The following is a 13,411-nucleotide window of genomic DNA, read 5'->3' on the forward strand; positions in this document are numbered from 1 at the left end:
CTCCCAGTACCGTGTCGGATTTTATTTTGCCTCTCGTAGTTCAGCAACCCTACGTGGCACGGACTTAAAAACTCAGTGTAAGTCTCCTGCAGAAATATTGAGCCTTGCTGCCTCTATAGCCGTCCATAATTTCGAAAGTGTTGCGGGTGCATGATATTGTGCTGACCTCGACCAGGGCCCCTTAAACGTTTGATGGGATTTATGTCGGGCAACATGAGTTGCCAAACCATTCGTTCGATTTGTCCAAAATGTTATTCACACCAATGGTAAACTCTTGTACCTCTGTGACATGGCTTATTGTCATCCACATTCCTCGTTGATGGTGAACATGAAGTTTGTGCATAGCTGAAAATGGACTCCAAGTAGCCGAACATAACCACTTCCAGTCAATGATCGGTTCAGTTGAACCTTAGTACACATTCCATTCCGTTTAAACACAGCCCACGCCCATTGTGTGCCACCACCTGCTTGTACAGTAACTTGTTGACAACTTGGGTCTATGGCTTCGTCAGGTCTGCGCCAACTCGAACCCTACCATCAGTTCATACCAACTGCTATCGGGACTCACCTGACCAGGCCACGGTTTTCCAGTCGTCTAGGGTCCAACGGATATGGTCACTAGCCCGGGAGAGGCGCTGCAGGCGACGTCTTGCTGTTAGTAAAGGTATTCACGTCGGCCGTCTGCTGCCAGCAAGTATATTCACGTCGGTCGTCTGCTCTCGTAGCCCATTAACACCAGATTTCCGCACACTGTCCTAACAGATACGTTCGTCGTACGTCCCACATTGTTTTCTGCGGCTATTCCGGCAGTGTTGCTTGTCTGTTAGCACTGACATATTTACGCAAACGCCCCCGCCCTCGGTCGTTGAGTGAAGGTCATCGGCCACTTTGTTCTCCGTGGTGAGAGGTACCGTCTGAAATTTGGTGTTCTCACCTCACTCTAGACATTGTGGATCTCGGAATAATGAATTACTTAACGAATCCCGAAACTGAATGTTACACGCGTCTAGCTCTAACTACCATCCCGCGTTCAAAGTCTGTTAATTTCCGTCATGCACTTTTTCACATAAATCACCCGAGTACAAACGACAGTTCCGTCAATCCACTGCTCTTTTATACCCTGTGTACTCCGTACAATCGCAATCTGTATGTGTGCATATCGGTATCCCGCGACTTTTCTAAATGTAATTAGGTTATAATAAGTCATTCAGGAATATAGTTTTCAGAGTCTTTCGTTACAGAAACTTTCTTTTATTGTACATGAATGCGCTCAAACCATTTTAATACATTTTTTTTAAAAAAAAAAAGAGGCAGGGTTCAATAAAATGTCTTCGGGTGCGGTTGTCATGGTTTCCAGCGAAAAGAAAAATAGCGTGCCTTTTTCCACTAGGTTGCATATATGATAGAGCCGATGACGCTACCGAGTTCCTCTCATTTCATATGCTACTGACAAATAGTTATTGGAATTTAATTAAACACTAGTCTTTTTTAATTAAAATAATCTATTTTATTAAAGCTATTTCATGGAATACTTATACATTTATATTCTAATTTATATGGGTCGTTAATAAAACGCGCTGCAGGTTATTAATATGTACACAGCCTCTGCTGTTCGGTGCCAGTTCAGCGTTGCTTTAGAACGAAAAAAGTTCGCTCCAGTCCTCAGTTACCCATAATACAAAAGCTGCAAAATATATAACAAACATATGGAAAGTTGTAAGAGCGTTATACATTATAGTCCGAAGCGACGGCCTTAAGAAGAGTAGAACTAATCCTGTAAATCTTTATATAGGGTATTCGATGGACATAGAATGAATTGACATCATGATTTAGATCTGAGCTACGATCATCGCTGCTGTAGAAATCTAACAGTGTTTCGGTGTTTTTTTAATTTTTTAAATTTTTTTTTATAAAAAGCGGGTCCTTCTCAATAGATTCTCAAATCCACAACTCCAGTGGGTATATTTAAAGATGCGGTCGTTGCTTGTCCAAAATTGCCGGTACACAGTTTCATTTTTTGATTGAGGTGTTTTATTAACTTTATAAATAAGGAACAAAACCTTTCCGCAGTGTTTGTTTATTACTATTGAATAGAAAAGTAACACGAGTGCGATGCAATGAAATACGTCACTGCATCAGCATTGTCGCCTTCCCACTGGGCGAAATCACTACAGCGCCATCTTGAAAACATACCCACATCTGTAGCAGTCATCGCTTCTGTTTACTACACCCGTCGATTCCGCGTCAAGAGTCTCAGCACAACTGTCCAGTTTCAGCTGATGCTGGTTCTTTTGTTTTGGGGACTTGTGACATCCCAAGGGTGTCAGACAACCTCACATTAGATTTATGATTCAAATTAAGTATAATATAATTTTCATTTACGCTGAAGGCCAGTTTTCCACACGATTCAGTGGATCGAGGTAGTATTCACGAACCCTGAAAGATTATCGTTTCTGCTTGCTTGTAAATCTCGTTTATAATATATTCAGTTAACCTGGTTGAAAAGGGGTGGAAGTACTAAAAACATACAAATTCAAAAATCCTAGAAAAGTGCCAAAATAAAAATCAAGCAAAATGGCGTTGTGATGTACACTCCAAGACAAAGAAAACACGATGCACAACGAACTAATTATCTGAATTGGACGGAAATCGGTAGATGTGATGTACATGTACGTGTACAATTTCAGAAAAGTTGGATGATTTATTCAAGAAAAAGAGCTTCAGAAATTGAGCAGGTCAATAACGCGTTGGCCCGCCCCTCTCCGTTGAGCAAGCAGTTATTCGGCTAGGCACTGATTGATAGAATTGTTGGCAGCCCTCGTATTCAGCCTGCAGGCTCATTGAGTGGATCAGAACTGTCTTGGGTGATGAGTTCCGCTTCGAACTTAGACCCGGGACCAGCGAAAATGTGCTGGAGACCCCCCGGACAGCGTTGGGATACGTCTGCGTGCCGTCCGCCATATGGCATGACAACCAGGAGTGGCGGTCTAGGGTGGCGTTTCTTTTCATAGCAGGACCGAGTTGGTTGTCATCCGCGGTGCCTTTACAGCGCTACGCTACGTCGACGATATTCTACATCCTGTTTTGTTTCCCTTAATGACAAGCCATCCTGTGCGTACATTTCAGCGAGGTATTTCTCACTAACACGCGGCGAGAGATTCTACTGCCTGTCTTTGTGCTTGCCAAACCCTACCCAGGCCAGCAAGGTCGCCGGATCTTTCCACAGTTGAGAACGTTTTAAGTATTAGGGGCAGGGCCCTCTAACCAGCCCGGGATTTTGACGATCCAACGCCTCAGTTGGGCCGAATCTGTCAAGATGTTCCTCAGGAGGACATCCAACAAATTTGTCAATCAGTCGAAAGCCGAATAATTGCTTGTATAAGGGCCAGAGCTGGACACAATGCTTTGTTGATTTGTGAATCTCTCTTTTGAAAATATCATCCATTTTTTTATAACATTATAACAGTTTCTTTGTCTGTTCATGTACATGACATCTACCGATTTCCTACCCATTCGGATGATTCCTTCATGGTGGGTCCTTTTTTTTCAGTGTATATCAAACGATTCCGTTGGATGAGAGGATCACGCAACTGCAACTGGGCTTTACCCAGGCAAAATATTAAGAGAGTTATTATTTAGGGAGGTTGGATTACGCCGAGTTACAGTGATGTCTCCTGAAGGTGACTAATTTTTTGAGCAGTGAGCTTAGTTACGCAGTGTGTGTGTATTGAACTGGGGACCTAAACGACAGAGAGGCTACGTCCCACCGTAGCCCACAACAGGCCACAGCAGTCCACCCACCCCGCCGCCGCCCCGCACCGAACCCCGGGGGTTATTGTGTGGTTCGACCCCCAGTGGACCCCCCCCCCCCCCCCTCTGGGAACAGGGAACGTCTCATACCAGACGAGTGTAACCCCAAATGTTTGCGTGGTAGAGTAATTATGATGTACGCGTAAGTGGAGACAGTACAAGGGGAACCAGCCCGCATTCGCAGAGGCAGATGGAAAACCGTCTTAAAAACCATCCATAGGTTGGCCGGCACACCGGACCTCGACACTAAGCCGCCGGCCGGATTCGTGCTGGGGACTGGTGCTCCAACCGCTCGGGAAGCAGTGCGTTAGACCGCGCGGCTTGTCGGGCGGGCTAAGTTGCGCGGTAGCAAGAATTTCCGTTCTCTGATTCGTACTCGCGTCTCTCGGTTTCCATGAACGCATTTTACCGGTGCACCACCAGACTATAATAACAAAGTTCTGTTGTTGTGTTTTATGGAAAGAAATCTAATGCTGGGACCTACAAGTTGAACATAAATAAAACCACCAGGGACGAATTCCTGATTGCAAGTGAAAAAAGATCTTGAAAAGCATCGCGTTGGCACAGTAGATGGTGCTGACGAATGAAAGTCTCTCTGACCACGTGCAGTGTGTTCGTTAAGTGTTGCAGGCCGTGTAACTGACGCAGCGTACAGTAAGCAGCAGAATGGTCCGGTATTCATGTGGGGAACAACCCTGGACGGTGCTCGTGTACGGCCAAGCAGATGGAAACGGTATACCAAAACAAGTACCCTCACAGACATCAACTACATCACACGACACTTTAAGCCCTTTTTGGACGTTTGTGTGATCATGGGTCTTTTCATACACACGAACGTGGAGGCGGCGGACTGCACATACACCACATTTAGAGAACCAGGTACTAAAGGATATTGAGACGAACTGTAATACAAGCCCCAGGTAAGTGCCCTGCTAACACGGTGTAAGCCAAGGTACGATTATGTGTATTCTGCATGACAACTGCTCCTATCCGTATCATCTCTAACGAGCGCAAGGATTATCATCAGCATATTTCCCTCTACAGGAAGGATTTTGTCGATGGTTTTTGCTCCGGACCATCACAATTACGGGATTTCTGTCGTCAGTCCTTTTCACCGACGAAGCAACATACATCAGAACTGGCATCATAGTCTGCATGATCGTCATCTGTGGGCTACAGGCAATCCTCGAGGAATGATTGAGGCGTCTTATCAGCATCAGTTCAGCATCAATGCGTGGCCAGGGATTCCTTGTGACCACATACTTGAATCGGTTATTATTCCACAACGCCTCGACGGAGGGACATAGCTGGACTTCCTACGGAATACTCCGCCTAGGCTGCATGAGAATGTGCCTTTCTCAGTATGACAAGCTATGTTGCTTCTGCAAGACGAAACACCACCCGACTTCTGCATTACAGTTCATCGACACTTCAATATCATCCTCCCCAGACGCTGGATAGGACACGGAGGCCCTCTAGCATGGCCTGCTAGATCACCAGACTTACTTAACTTTTTATTTTTACCTCGGGAGTAGGGGGTTAACACATTTCATCTTCTGATTGTTATTATTATTAAACCGCGAATCTTTTCCACGTCAAAAGTGGAGAAGATGCTAAATTATATTTGAGGAAGGAGTGGGGGGGAGAGGAGGTAGAAACGGTAACAAACGCTTGCCCTCCCCCTCCTTCCCCCTCCCCAAATAAAAAGCGAAACATTGACTTTGTCTTGATCTTCAGGTTGCCACCACTGTCGCTTGGGGATCGTGAGAATTGTAGTTGTTGTCCACTGCCAGGTTGGAAAACCCCTACTGTTTTGTCAGGATGCATATCGAGGACCCGTGTGGCGTCGTCAGAGGCAATAAAACCGTGTTCAAAATTATTCCATTCCTTTCTCAGAATACAAGTTGTTGCCGTGTCTTCCGCATCGGCTGACGGCTACGCAATTCTGGAAAGGAATTCGCTGAATCCAACAGCAGACTCAGAGCTGACGAGGATGTTGCATCATTTCGGAGTGGAAGTCGATAGTACCTTGGCGCGGTGGTTTGCCACCCGCTGGCGAGACAGGCACGAGGCGTAGGAAGGCGTGCTTGGAGATGGCAGTGACCGAGACGTGTGTGTTAGACTCACACATTGTTTTGAGAAAAACTCAGTACCTCTCCCCTACTTTCTCGCCACAGTCCACTGCTCGCCTTGTCCCATCACGTGAGCCGCAATGTCGGATTCCCTAACGTCGTGCTGAATGCTCAACCTGGCCCGCCGGTGAGGTAGGCCGTCTGATTAATGTGACGCTGGAGTTTTAGGGCAGCTTCCGCCCTGGACGGGAGCCGTGTTGGTAGACCCTGGACTTCCCATCAATGCTGGCTGCTGTGCTGACTGTATTGGATGCTGGACTTCATTATCCGTGGCTGCAGATCGGTTATCTTCGCGTAAGGCAGCAAGTTTAAGACAAACACTAGAAAAATCTCACTCACAAGATGTTACCTTACCATAACCAGAGAATCGAGTGCGACCTACATAAACACCATCTACCTCACTCATCGAGTGTTCTGACTACTGAAGGTGGAGTATTTATGTCGCCGATGAGAGTCTCCGTTCTCCGACAGCACTCTTAATTACAAATTTGATTCCGCTCTTTCCAGTACGTCGGCGATGTTCAGTTTCGCTTTCATTTTTTTTAGTTTTTATTTATTTATTTAGAGTCCTCAGTTTTCTGACTTGATGCGGCCCGCCACGAATTTCTCGCTTGTACCAACCTCTTCATCTCAGAGTACCACTTGCAACCTACGTACAAAATTATCTGCTGGATGTATTCCAATCTCTGTGTGTTTTCCAATCTTTATCTTCCTCTACAGTTTTTGCCCTCTGCAGCTCCCTCTAGTACCATGGAAGTCAGTCCCTGATGTCTCAACGTATGTCCTATCATTCTGCCCCTTTTCCTTGTCAATCACCGAGCGAGGTGGCGCAGTGGTTAGCACACTGGACTCGCATTCGGGAGGACGACGGTTCAATCCCGTCTCTAGCCATCCTGATTTAGGTTTTCCGTGATTTCCCTAAATCGTTTCAGGCAAATGCCGGGATGGTTCCTTTGAAAGGGCACGGCCGATTTCCTTCCCAATCCTTCCCTAACCCGCGCTTGCACTCCGTCTCTAATGACCTCGTTGTCGACGGGACGTTAAACTCTAACCACAACCACCACCTTGTCAATCATTTCCACATATTCCTTTCCTCTCCGACTCTGCGCAGAACGTCCTCTTTCCTTACCTTGTCCACCTAATTTTCAACATTCGTCTGTAGCGCCACATCTCAAATGCTTCGATTCTCTTCTGTCCCGGTTTTCCCACAGTCCATGTTTCACTAGCATACAATGCTGTGCTCCAAACGTATATTCTCAGAAATTTATTCCTCAAATTAAGGCCTATGTTTGATACCAGTAGACTTCTCTTGGTCAGGAATGCCCTTTTTTGCTAGTTCTAGTCTGCTTTTGCTGCCCTCCTTGCTCCGTCTGTCATTGGTTATTTTACTGCATAGGTAACAGAATTCCTTAACCTCACCTACTTCGTGACGATCAATCCTGACGTTAAGTTTCTCGCTATTCTAATTTCTGCTAGTTCTCATTACTTTCGCCTTTCTTCGATTTACTCTCAACCCATATTTTGTTGTCATTAGACTTAGTTCTTCTTCACTTTCACTCAGGATAACAATCTCATTGACACCCTTCTACCCTGAATTTTAATTCCACTCCTGAACCTCTCTTTTAATTCCATCACTGCGTCTTCGATGCACGGACTAAATAGTGGGGTGAAAGACTACATCCCTGTGTTCCACCCTTTTTAATCCGAGCATTTTGTTCCTGGTCGTCACCTCTTATTATTCCCTCTTGGTGCTTGTACATATCGTATATTACCTGTCTCTACCTTTACAGTAGCTTACTCTTATTTTTCTTAGAATTTCGAACATCTTGCACCATTTTAAAGCGTCGACAATCCTATGAACGTGAACATGTCTTCATTTTTCTTTAATTTTTGCTACATTTGCTTTCGCTACATTTGCTTAACTAATTTGTTACAATGTCATTACTGCTTAGACAAACCCCTGCCAGGCGATGTTGCGTTCTACCTAGTGTCATATAACGTTACGAAGGCGGTTCGGTCTTCATTCTTCTGCTCTTGAGCTTGCTCTCAGTCTTGTCAAGACTGTCGAGGCTGTTGTCTTCCTGGCTATTTTGAAATGTTTACGCTTCCCTCCTGGCGTCGTTGATACTTCCGCGTGTTTGAGCAACGCCGGCTGTTCGAACTTTGAAAGTTTTACTCTCTCGTTTCTTTAAAAATGGTTCAAATGGCTGTAAGCAGTATGGGACTTAATATTTGATGTCGTCAGTCCCCTAGACTTAGAGGGGAGGTTGAAAAGTCCGTGCAAAAATAAAAACTGCTTACGTGTTTGGGGTAAACCTTTTTTTTATTTTTCGACATAGTCTCCTTTTAGACTTACACATTTCGTCCAACGCTGTTCTAATTTGTTGATCCCTTCGGAATAATAGGAATTTCTCAAATCTGCAAAATAGCTATTAGTTGCTGCAGTCATCTCCTTGTTTGAATAAAATCTTTGTCCCGCCAGCCATTTATTCAAATTGAGGAACAAATAGTAGTCCGAGGGAGCCAAGTCTGGTGAATAGGGGGGATGTGAAACGAGTTGGAATCCTGTTTCCATTAATGTTGCGACCACAATTGCTGAGGTGTGTGCTGATGCATTGTCGTATGGAAAAGGACTTTTTTGCGGTCCAGTCGCCGGTGTTTTTCTTGCAGCTCGGTTTTCAAACGGTCCAATAACGATGAGTAATATGCACCTGTAATAGTTTTAGCCTTTTCCAAATAGTCGATGAGGATTATCCTTTGCGAATCGCAAAAGACACTCGCCATAACCTTTCCCGACGAAGGAATGGTCTTCGCCTTTTTTGGTGTAGATTCTCCCTTGGTAACCCATTGTTTAGATTGTTGTTTGGTCTCAGGAGTATAGTAATGTATCCATGTTTGATCCACAGTGACGAAACGACACTTTAATCTTGCAGATTCTTCCTGAACAGCCGCAAACCATCCTTGCAACAGTTCACACGATTCCGTTTTTGGTGAAGCGTGAGGCAATCGCGGGATCCATCTTGCGGATAGCTTTTTCATGTCCAAATGTTTATGCAAAATATTATGTGCCGATTCACTCGAGATGCCCACAGCACTAGCAATCTCACGCACCTTAACTCTTCTGTCATCCATCACCGTATCATGGGGTTTTATCAATAATTTCTGGAGTCGAACCTCCACAGGGCGTCCAGAACGTTCAGCATTACTTATGCTCATACGGCCGCTCCGATAATTTTGAAACCACTTATAAACTGTTCTAATCGAAGGTGCAGAGTCACCGTAATGTTTACCAAGCAACTCTTTAGTCTCTTAAGGCGTTTTGCCTTTCATAAAGTAATGTTGAATCACCACACGATTTTTCGTCCATTTCTTGACAATCACTCGACTTCCTTCATTCACACGAATGCCAAACTCAAAGAAATAGACCAATATGGCTGAAACTTGGTGCGTGTTCTTTCCAAAGATGTTACTAACTAAACATGACTTCGATACGCGATGATGGTGCCATCTCTCGGACTTTGCACGGACTTTTCAAACTCCCCTCGTCTTCGACCATAGATACTAGTAGACTGGCCTTGCTGTGCAGAAGCTATAGGGCTGGTGTGGGTCTAACATGAACCACGTGACTGTTGGCAAAACGTGGCGGGATTTCAAATCAGCGGTCTACCATCCTATGTTTGTATCGTATTTTCCCCACATTTCTCAATAGACTGCCAAACGCTTCCAACAAAAATTACTTTTTTATTTGCGAAAAATTATGCCAGAATTACATTTGACGCCGGCCGCGGTGGTCGTGCGGTTCTAGGCGCTCCAGTCCGGAGCCGCGCTACTGCTACGGTCGCAAGTTCGAATCCTGCCTCGGGCGTGGATGTGTGTGATGTCCTTAGGTTAGTTAGGTTTAATTAGTTCTAAGTTCTAGGGGACTGATGACCACAGCAGTTGAGTCCCATAGTGCTCAGAGCCATTTGAACCATTTTTACATTTGACCTGGATTTGTTCACAGTACCATTTATAAAATCTAACAAATACATCGAACGCCACTCTGGTGGGCAGCGGGACGAAATTACTATAAACTATCAATTAAAGTAAAATATCGTTAAAATTCTTTTAAACAGTAAGAGTGCGCTCGTGTCAAAACTTTAAACATTGGATTCGCCGCGTTTTGAGCTCTAGTCACTTATAAGAGAAAATGGGATATGGGAATTATGTCAACTAAAGGTGCCAAAATTTTCGACTTTAGGAGCAGGTCCATTTTAGAGTATCAATTTTAGGTGCACTTCAAAGGTTCAGTTCCCACTATTTTTACAAAAGTTTAAACTATCAGTTTTCTAAAAAAATGACATTTTAGATGAAAGGTGAGACTTCGAAGTTTCAGAAAATAATTTTGGAGCCTAGGTTTAAAAATGACAGACACTATAAATATAAATTATAAATATACATCGTAAGTAATAACTAACCAATCAAAACACTTCTCCGCGAAGTGCTTCGAGGAAAGGAGCGTCTGTGCAGATGGCTAAAAGTTTTTCTGTTTCAGGGCCTATATCCAAAGCTGCCTTCGGTTTTGCCGGCAGAAGTGGCCGAGCGACTCTAGGCGCTACAGTCTGGAACCGCGCGACCTCTACGGTCGCACGTTCGAATCCTGCCTCGGGCATGGATGTGTGTGATGTCCTTAGGTTAGTTAGGTTTAAGTAGTTCTAAGTTCTAGGGGACTGATGACCATAGATGTTAAGTCCCATAGGGCTCAGAGCCATTTGAACCACTTTTTTTGCCTTCGGTTTTCATCCTTGGGGAACCTATGAGTAGGAACGAGAAACAATTATACTTACTTCTGTAACCGAATTATCTCAGATACTTTCAAAAATGTAATAAGAGTCTGAGTAAGGCATCACTTTCAACACTTTAATTTACGTGATACTCTATTTCAAGTGCAAAAAACATATAAAAGTCACTCCAGTAGATTTCAATAAACGCATCTGCACTATCATAGACACATACACGTGAAATGTAATGCCATTTCCCCCGACAAAACGCTGAGTACAGCCATAAGCGCAACACGAAACAACCATATTTGTCAACATTCACGTGACTTCAGCCCAGAGATGTTGCAGCCACGAAAATGACGTCAAGGCCAGTCTATTATATTTATGGTCGAAGCCCCACGTAGAACTACTCAAACCGAACTAACCTAAGGAAAACACACACATCCAATCCCGAGGCAGGATTCGAACCTGCGACCGTAGCAGCGGCGCGGTTCCGGACTGAAGCGCCTAGAACTGCTCGGCCACAGCGGCTGGCCTCGTTTCTTCACTAAGTTGTTGCGTAAAAGAATAATACAAGGAATATTAGGGCGTCCCGTACAGATGCGTATGCATAGTAATTTCTTTCCCTCGCTCGATACACGAATAGAAATTATTAGAGGGCGAGGACGTCGCACGCGCACCAGCATTGCCGCTTGCGGTCACGGCGCGCCGCTGCGCTCCTTGACGCGTGCACCGACTGTGGCCGCCTCCTCGGCGGCGCTAGGGCCATTGGTTTCTTGTCGACCCGGTCCGCGCCGCACCGGAAACCAGCTGCCCGCCGGACGGCTACACAAAGGAGGCGCCGGCCTCTGATTGCCCCGTCCGGCGGTCCGCCCACCCACGGGAACCCCCCCCCCCCTCTCGCTATCTCTCTCTCTCTCTCTCTCTCACCGTCCCGCAGCTCAGATATCCAATTCCTGCCTCCTCCACTACAAACAGCAATTTTTTTTCCTTAGCTATCCGTTTACGAGGAAGAGGCCAATAAACTTGGCGTCTCCTTTGCACCAGTAATCCTGCTCAGTAGCCTTTAAAGCTATTTTCCAAGATGAAAGGAAACTGCAGGACGCACCATCTCCGCTCCTACTGGACGCTGCGCCACGAGGTCGTGGCTCTCTGTTCTGATGGATGACGACGGCACCGAACTTGACTGACATTTCTTTTCTTTTTTTTTTTTGGTCATCAGTCTACTGACTGGTTTGATACGGCCCGCCATGAATTCCTTACCTGTGCTAACCTCTTCATCTCAGAGTAGCACTTGCAACCTACGTCCTCAATTATTTGCTTGACGTATTCCAATATCTGTCCACCTCTACAGTTTTTGCCCTCTACAGCTCCTTTTAGTACCATGGAAGTCATTCCCTCATGTTTTAGCAGATGGCCTATCATCCTGTCCCTTCTCCTTATCAGTGTTTTCCACATATTCCTTTCCTCTCCGATTCTGCATAGAACCTCCTCATTCCTTACCTTATCAGTCCACCTAATTTTCAACATTCGTCAATAGCACCACATCTCAAATGCTTCGATTCTCTTCTGTTCCGGTTTTCCCACAGTCCATGTTTCACTACCATGCAATGCTGTACTCCATCAGACGTACATCCTCAGAAATTTCTTCCTCAAATTAATGCCGGTATTTGATATTAGTAGACTTCTCTTGGCCAGAAATGCCTTTTTTGCCATAGCGAGTCTGCTTTTGATGTCCTCCTTGCTCCGTCCGTCATTGTTTATTTTACTGCCTAGGTAGCAGAATTCCTTAACTTCATTGACTTCGTGACCATCAATCCTGATGTTAAGTTTCTCGCTGTTCTCATTTCTACTACTTCTCATTACCTTCGTCTTTCTCCGATTTACTCTCAAACCATACTGTGTACTCATTAGACTGTTCATTCCGTTCAGCAGATCATTTAATTCTTCTTCACTTTCACTCAGGATAGCAATGTCATCAGCGAATCGTATCATTGATATCCTTTCACCTTGTATTTTAATTCCACTCCTGAATCTTTCTTTTATTTCCATCATTGCTTCCTCGATGTACAGATTGAAGAGCACAGCCTTGTCTTACCTTCTTAATATGAGCACTTCGTTCTTGATCGTCCACTCTTATTATTCCCTCTTGGTTGTTGTACATATTGTATATGACCCGTCTCTCCCTATAGCTTACCCCTACTTTTTTTTTTCAGAATCTCGAACAGCTTGCGCCATTTTATATTGTCGAACTCTTTTTCCAGGTCGACAAATCCTATGAAAGTGTCTTGATTTTTCTTTAGCCTTGCTTCCATTATTAGCCGTAACGTCAGAATTGCCTCTTCCGTCCCTTTACTTTTCCTAAAGCCAAACTGATCGTCACCTAGCGCATTCTCACTTTTCTTTTCCATTCTTCTGTATATTATTCTTGTAAGCAGCTTCGATGCATGAGCTGTTAAGCTGATTGTGCGATAATTCTCGCACTTGTCAGCTCTTGCCGTCTTCGGAATTGTGTGGATGATACTTTTCCGAAAGTGAGATGGTATGTCGCCAGACTCATATATTCTACGCACCAACGTGAATAGTCGTTTTGTTGCCACTTCCCCCAATGATTTTAGAAATTCTGATGGAATGTTATCTATCCCTTCTGCCTTATTTGACCATAAGTCCTCCAAAGCTCTTTTAAATTCCGATTCTAATACTGGATCC

Source organism: Schistocerca nitens, chromosome 8, assembly GCF_023898315.1.
Source record: "Schistocerca nitens isolate TAMUIC-IGC-003100 chromosome 8, iqSchNite1.1, whole genome shotgun sequence".
Lineage (NCBI taxonomy): Eukaryota > Metazoa > Arthropoda > Insecta > Orthoptera > Acrididae > Schistocerca > Schistocerca nitens.